At 38.5% G+C, this 7,633-nt stretch overlaps 1 protein-coding gene across 1 annotated transcript in view; it reads right to left on the reverse strand.

Annotated features, from left to right (window-relative positions):
* Positions 1-749, reverse strand: part of Sert (serotonin transporter) — a 35,557-nt gene extending 34,808 nt beyond the window's left edge. Inside the window, 1 exon segment of the mRNA NM_001043971.1 lies at positions 696-749. The gene's annotated coding sequence lies outside the window, so the exon portion shown is untranslated.
* Positions 750-7,633: the final 6,884 nt, after the last annotated feature.

Below are 7,633 nucleotides of genomic sequence, written 5' to 3' on the forward strand. Positions count from 1 at the left end.
ACCCTAAAAACATTATGGATACTTTATTGGATATTTTGTTGTCTTTTTTGGAGTTTTTGTCGTTTTTGAGTCGTTAATGTGTTTTTAATAATAACAATTAATTATTACGGTTTATTAAAAGGTTCGCTGATTGATTATACTTTTGTTATAATCATTTTAATATTCTCGTTGTTTTAGTAAATATTATTTATGAAAATTAAATGTATTAAGCAATTCTATATTACTTTTAAAATTTAATTAAAGCAATAATTATTGTGTAGATCAAAACTAATGATTGGTAAAGAATATATCGGAAAATTATTTAATACATCAGCTGAGACGAATTGAGTTTATATCACTAATATACGTAAGAAAGATTTGTTTGAAATTGAAAATGAAAAATAAACCATTATTTTTAATTTTAAGAAATTTATTGAGAATAATAATTAAGTAACGTTATTACGTATACATAAATTTTATTTCAACTCACTCATTTTTTAATTTTATTTACGATTGAAGGATTACTGGTGGCCCGGAGACCTTTCCAGTTTCATCAGGACAGTTGGGAAATTATTTCTTTCGTGGTTTCGCCTGAAGTGATCTCGTAGAGAATTAAACCGTTGTATTTAATTTTATTATTACTTGTACGAAAAAAAATAATCAATTATTATTTTTTTATCTAATCCCTAAAATAAATAATTATAGTAATATCTTACCTTCCGCTTAAGCAATCGTCAGCGTTCAGGCGAGAGCAAGCCCGTGTCGAACCTCAGTCTTGTAGCCATGTTTCCGCGTCGAGGCCACCTGTCACACTGCCAGCTCAACTGCTCTGCCTATAGGAGGAGCAGACACGCCCCTTCGCAACAAGTGGACAGCTCACCAACTTTTTAGTTTTGTTACAGAATCATAAGGCTAAGTTCAGGACAGATTTTCTTATGGGATTTTTGTTGTAATATGAACATGACGTATAATGCTTGTGAACTTATGTTGTTAAAAAAACAAGCACAACAGGCTTAACTATTGGCGTTGTCATTAATATTGTAAATTTTTTTTCTTGCTTAGGTAGGTGGACGAGCTCACAGCCCACCTGGTGTTAGTGGAGACATCTACAACGTAAATGCGCCACCCACCTTGAGATAAATTCTAAAGGCTCAAGTATAGTTACAACGGCTGCCCTACCCTTCAAACCGAAACGCATTACTGCTTCACGGCAGAAATAGGCAGTGTACCTGTGGTACCTACCCGCGCCGACTCACAAGAGGTCCTACCACCAGTGAATTATTCCATAGTGGTTTTAATGTCAATGCTACTTCAGATAATTACCTCTGGTAGTACAAACACTTTCGGCCTAAGCTTTTGCTAATCTTCAATCCGGACTAAGCCTAACACACTAAACTTGTAAAGGTAGATAAATAAACAGCATCACGGCCACGCCTCCGAACCGTTTGTGATCTTCGCAAATTTGACCAATCGTACCAGCCTCCGCCGAGTCTTACTGATTACGTGATCGTGATGAATAAGATATTTCACTCGGATAATGGATAGGCCTTCGGATTGTAGGGGATTTTAGTTGCATTTTTTTTTTCTACTTCGAATTTGATCTTCATCTTTGAATAGTGTTTATGATCAATCAATAATATCGTCGTGACCAGAAAAATGTAATTCACTATAATCTATATAAGTATATATAAAAATGAATTGCTGTTCGTTAGTTTTGCTAAAACTCAAGAGCGGCTGGACCGATTTGGCTAACTTTGGTCTTGAATTATTCGTTGAAGTCCAGAGAAGGTTTAAAAGGTGAATAAATATGAAAATTCTCGGAATTATATAAAAATAAACAATTTTATTTTTGTTTTTATTTTATTTTATACAAAAGTTTAGGTCTTTTATTTATCGATTGAGGTACTACTAAGTCTGCCGGGTCAGCTAGTCAAAAATAAAAACAAAATTCGATTAGTTTATCACTAGAGTATAATAATAAAAAAATGTTGTCCACTTGGAAACATTAGAACGAAGTCCAATTTCGATCGAATTGCATGAAAATAACAGCTACTGGAATTTTATGCTGTAAATAGAATCAAAATTGAAAAGAAAACGAAAACTACCGTAATTAAACATGTTTTTTTTATGTTTGAGAGATTACTGATGACCCGGAGGCCTTTCCAGTTTTACCCGGGCAAGCAAGGGCTCAACCAAGAAGGGTGGGATTTGCTAAAAGCTACCCGAGCGCCTCCAAAGGAAACCTAACAACTCAAGAGTAGCTGTTTCGCGAATGAATCTACTACCGGATCGGAATCGCGACCCGCTGAGAAGAAACGGCGAGAAACTCAGCGGGCTGATGCATAGGTTAGGTTGCACGTTTTTTTTTATTTATTTTTTGCCTTTGTAGGCAGACGAGCATACGGCCCACCTGATGGTAAGTGGTTACCGTCGCCCATGGACTTCAGCAATGCCAGGAGCAGAGCCAAGCCGCTGCCTACCGAACTCTTTGCTGAGTTTGACGAGTACGGTTACCGGAGTATTGAACATGTGTCTTTGATAGATAAGTGACTTTAACCAAACAATTATTGATAAACAACCATAAATAATATAAAATATTACAAACAGTGATTACCAAATTTTAACTTCTATTAAATAGCGATTTTTTTCCTACCTAAGCTGATAGCCTAACACGTTGCTACCACGAACCCCAGAAAGAAAGAAAGAAATCATTTATTCGCTAAGCAAAGTCAAAATGAGTTATTACAAAAGTTAAGAGCAGCGTGTAAGCTTTGTCATTATTTGACATGCGAATTTTAGTGCAGTGCAAGATATTATAATATTATATAATTTACCATTCATTCATCCATAATTCAACTAATAATAAAAAAATCCATTTATTTTCAATGTCGTCCCTAAGAAAATCATTTATGTGATAATAATTTCCACTAATAAGATTATCTTTGAGTTTTTTCTTAAAATGAAAATCGTCTAGGTCTCTAAATTTCTTTGGAATAGAAATGACGTGTTTTGGGCGACTTCGACTGCTTTCCATTCTGTCTGCAGGATCGCGAATGTAGAAATTGTGAGCTCTCAAGACTCCCTCTGTTACCTCTCCTGTACGGAGTATTGCGGAGATAAAATGAATACAGTTAAATTGAATTCCGTTATAACTGGAATGTATTCACAAGGTCACGTTAATATGACGTGCCATCAGATAAGCCGCTGCCCACCCCGTAAAATGCGGGTTTTATCCTTACCAGTACATTACTCTTCTGTATCTTGTAGAATTAACGTATATTCATTTCAATACAGTAACGCATTAAGATTGTTAGCATAGTATGTTTTTATGTTTAGATTATTCACTGGTAATTGTAAAGAAGTTAGAATATTAGAAAAAGGAAAACTTTCAATACCAAATCGATTTTACAATTATTTATTATTCTGTTGATAACGGTCAGGATATTAGAGAGAAGTTATAAAATTACTAGCTTTTGCCCGCGACTCCGTCCGCGTGGAATAGTTACTTTGACATAACGCTAAATTTTACCCTCCACTTCATTTACGTAGAAAGTAAAAATATTTTTGAATTATAGAATGTTAAGGAGCTATTTAAGCCCCTATTTTGAAACATTCTTTATTGGTGCTCCACTTGTATCGGTCTTACCGTGATGTTATATAACCTTCCTCAATAAATTACTTATCTAACACTGAAAATTTTTCAAATCGGACCAATAGTTCCTGAGATTAGTGCGTTCAAACAAACAAACTCTTTAGCTTTATATATTAGTATAGATTGTTTGTCATCAAAGATTACATTACATGCAAACATATATACTAAGTTAATATTAGCGTGTTCAAAGTGAGTTAAATTTGAACATGAATTGCATCGATATTGATGATGAATTGAGAAAAAAAAAAAAAAAAAAAAAGACTTGCCTAGCCGACTTAAATCAATATGAATCAATAAGTAAGATATTTACTTAATCAATAAGAAAATATCTTCAATTGTATATGTTACTGTTTATGATTAAACAAAACCTTATAGTGTTTTCCGGATTTAGAAGTGTAGTTATATAATAGTATATGTGGGGATTACGACGAAGGGAAGATCTTCCACCGAGCTGGTGATATTGCTATATATTGTTCGGAACTTGTATATATGTAGGCAGCGGCTTGGCTCTGCCCCTGGCATTGCTGAAGTCCATGAGCGACGGTAACCACTCACCATCAGGTGGGCCGTATGCTCGTCTGCCTACAAGGGCAATAAAAAAAAATAAATGCAAGCTTATCTTGAAAATTTCGTAAGCTAGATTCAGGCATCTGTCAAATATCTTTTTTTTGTATGATGGGTGTCCGCCACATTAATATACATTACAGGTCATAGTTCATCTGCTGTTAAATGGTAATCTGAGCCGAACAAACTTCCTTAAGTCTCTTTAAAATTCTAAAACTTAATTATATTTTACAACGGCAGCCTTAACTTTCAGTCTGTAACGTATGGAGGCCTCGTGGAATGATTAGCCCGGATGGTGGTACCTACTTATGCTGGCTTACAAACAGTTTTACCACTTAGAGTAAGGCCTGCTGGGATGTGAGGCGGAGAACGTAATAAAAGCGAGAAATGACGGACACACTATGATCGGTAATTCTCTGATCCAAATATAATGCATATGCTTGATAACACCCTTATTCGTCAAGTTAAATTTCAAAAGAGTCTCTATTGGAAGATTTGGCTTGGCTGTTAGGCTGGCCTCCTGACCTGGGCGCTCGTGGCTTGGTTCATTTTTCAATCATCGATTCATTCATTCATCGATGATAACATTACTGAAAATATATCAATTACTGATTTGGATTGGATAAGTAGTAATATAAATCCAACACCACCGTTTCCCCAAATACAATTTATCGTCGTCCTAGTTGTGTCATTGAAACTTGTAAAGATCTCTAACCGTACACCCTGTGATGTGATGGCATTTGGTGATTTTTTATTCGTGTTCGAAAGCCGGTACGCTATACAGCTCCCCCGACGGAGAGTGGTCAACATCGAGACGCTCTTTTTTCCCCTTTTTTTTTTTTTTTTTTTTTAACTTTGGGGAATCCATTTATGGATACCCGGTCGAGGGGGGTAACGGACCGGGTTATGTCGGACTCCGGCGCCTCCTGAGAGGAAGAAGGGGAGAAGAGAAGGGCCGAGGTCTTTCACCTCCCCCATTTTTTTTTTTTTTTTTACCTTTGCTGATATTTTATCTATCTTATATTTTGATTATTTTTTACATTTGCTTTGTCTGAGCCTTGACAGACTATTTCAGCTTCTCCTTGACGTGTAGGTGAGCTCACGGGGCTCAAACCGCGAGTGTGGCTAACATTGGACCTAGCAGCAATGCTTCGCAGAATATACCACCGGATCAGAAACGCGACCCATTCAGAAGATCCGCTAAAAACTCAGTGGGCTGTGTCTATGGGATTCAGACGCTGTATTGCATTGGACACCTTTAAAACCATGTTTCAAGCGGGACTTGTCGTAGCGCTCAAGAAGCACCTTAAAAACTTCGTTACAGTGCAAGAATAATCTCTAGAAATACGCTGTGGGAGGTAACCAAGTAACCGGGCATCATGTAAACTATTCCATAGTAAAAGTGTTTGTTATTTTTTGTTTACTTTAACCCTTTGCAAATCTAATGAAGGACTAAACTATATGTCCAATACGTGTGGACTCTGGATCTTAAAGGCCTTCTGCCGTGAAGCAGTAATCCGTTTCGGTTTGAAGGGTGGGGCAGCCGTTGTACTTGAGACCTTAGAACTTATATCTCAAGGTGGGTGGCGACATTGTAGATGTCTATGGGCTCCAGTAACCACTTAACACCGGGTGGGCTGTGAGCTCGTCCAGCCAACTAAGCAATAAAAAAAATGTTTTTTTTTTTTTTTTTTGCCCTTGTAGGCAGACGAGCATACGGCCCACCTGATGGTGAGTGGTTACCGTCGCCCATGGACTTCAGCAATCAGCAGCCAGGGGCAGAGCCAAGCCGCTGCCTACCGAATAAATTAGTTTTACTATTCGAATAAATTAGACGTCTTCTGACTGTAACAGTACAATGGATACACCACAAGATGTTACTAATTACCTGTATTACTCGTGAAACGGAACGTGTAATTTGAAACCACTGAAAATTCAGTCGATAATTAAACGTTCTGTATGCGTAGGTTATGTTTACGATAATAACATAATTGTGTTTACCCGCGCGCCGGTTCAAAATTTTAATGAACAAAATCTGTTTCAGGTATTGTCAACCTTTGCGAGTGTGAACTTTGAAACCGAATTATATCGCGCACAGGTCAAAGATTTGTTCATTTCAACCCGGCCATACTTCACTGTAACTATGGTCAAATGTACAAATATAACTACCTTGATGTTGGTGTACATACCGAGACAAGAACCTTGCCACTCTGTCTAAAATTTTTTAAGCGTTCCGGTTCCAGGCGGTCAAACCGTTATTTTGTTCCAGGGGCTGCTCAGCACGACGCTATTTCTATAAGGGGGTGTGTCATGAAGATTGCCTCATCGTGGCCGTCGCCGAATGCTCTCCGACCCCCGCTCATATAGGAGACAGTAACCGTAAACGCCCTCGTCATCGGTTTTTACTGGTGGTACGAACTCTTGTGAGTCCACACGGGTAGGTAGCCCTGCCTATTTCTGCCGTGAAGCAGTAATGCGTTTCGGTTTGAAGGGCGGGGCAGCCGTTGTAACTATCCTGAGACCTTAGAACTTATATCTCAAGATGAGTGGCGCATTTACGTTGTGGATATCTATGGGCTCCAGTAATCATTTAACACCAGGTGGGCTGTGAGATCATCCACTCATCAAAGCAATAAAAAAAAGCGAGACACGTCCTTATGGATCCACCCAATCATTTAACACAACTATTAAACGCCTGCAGCTCTAGCATTAGGAGCAGGTATAGGAACCCTGGGGACCTTACTCGCCGAAATCGTCAAAGAGTTCGACTGGAAACCTAGCCCATAACATCAGCCCGTTGAGTTTCTCACCAGATCTTCTCAGTGGCTTGCGACTTAGATTTGGCAGTAGATGTATTCGCGAAGCAGCTGTCCTCGAGCTGGCCGGTCTTTGGGCTGCTTGAGCAGCTGTTAGCAAATCCCACCCCTCCTGGCTGAGTCCGTGATCGCAGATCTGTCCTGGTGAAACTGGAAAGGTCTGTGGGCAAGCAGAAATCTTTTCATTCTAAAAAACAAGCATCACGAAATCCTCTTTCCAAAGTAGGACAGACTTAAACCTTAAATCTTAGACCTCAAGGTTGGTAAGTTTTGTACTCGTTGGTCCAACTTTTTTTTTATTGCTTAGATTGGTGAATGAGTTCAGAGCTCACCTGGTGTTAAGTGGTTACTGGAGCCCATAGACATCTACCACGTAAATGCGCCACTCACCTTGAGATATAAGTTCTAAGGTCTCAAGTATTACAACGGCTGCCCTGCCCTTCAAACCAAAACGCATTACTGCTTCACGGCAGAAAGAGGCAGGGTGGTGGTACTTACCCGCGCGGACTCACAAGAGGTCCTACCACCAGTAAAACCAACTATAGCAATAGCATACTAAATTAAAATGTTGGTCACCTCACAAACATCGTTTATTAGGACAAACCGTTGCTTTGATTCGAAT

The sequence above is a fragment of the Bombyx mori genome, chromosome 8, assembly GCF_030269925.1.
Source record: "Bombyx mori chromosome 8, ASM3026992v2".
Taxonomy (NCBI): Eukaryota; Metazoa; Arthropoda; class Insecta; order Lepidoptera; family Bombycidae; genus Bombyx; species Bombyx mori.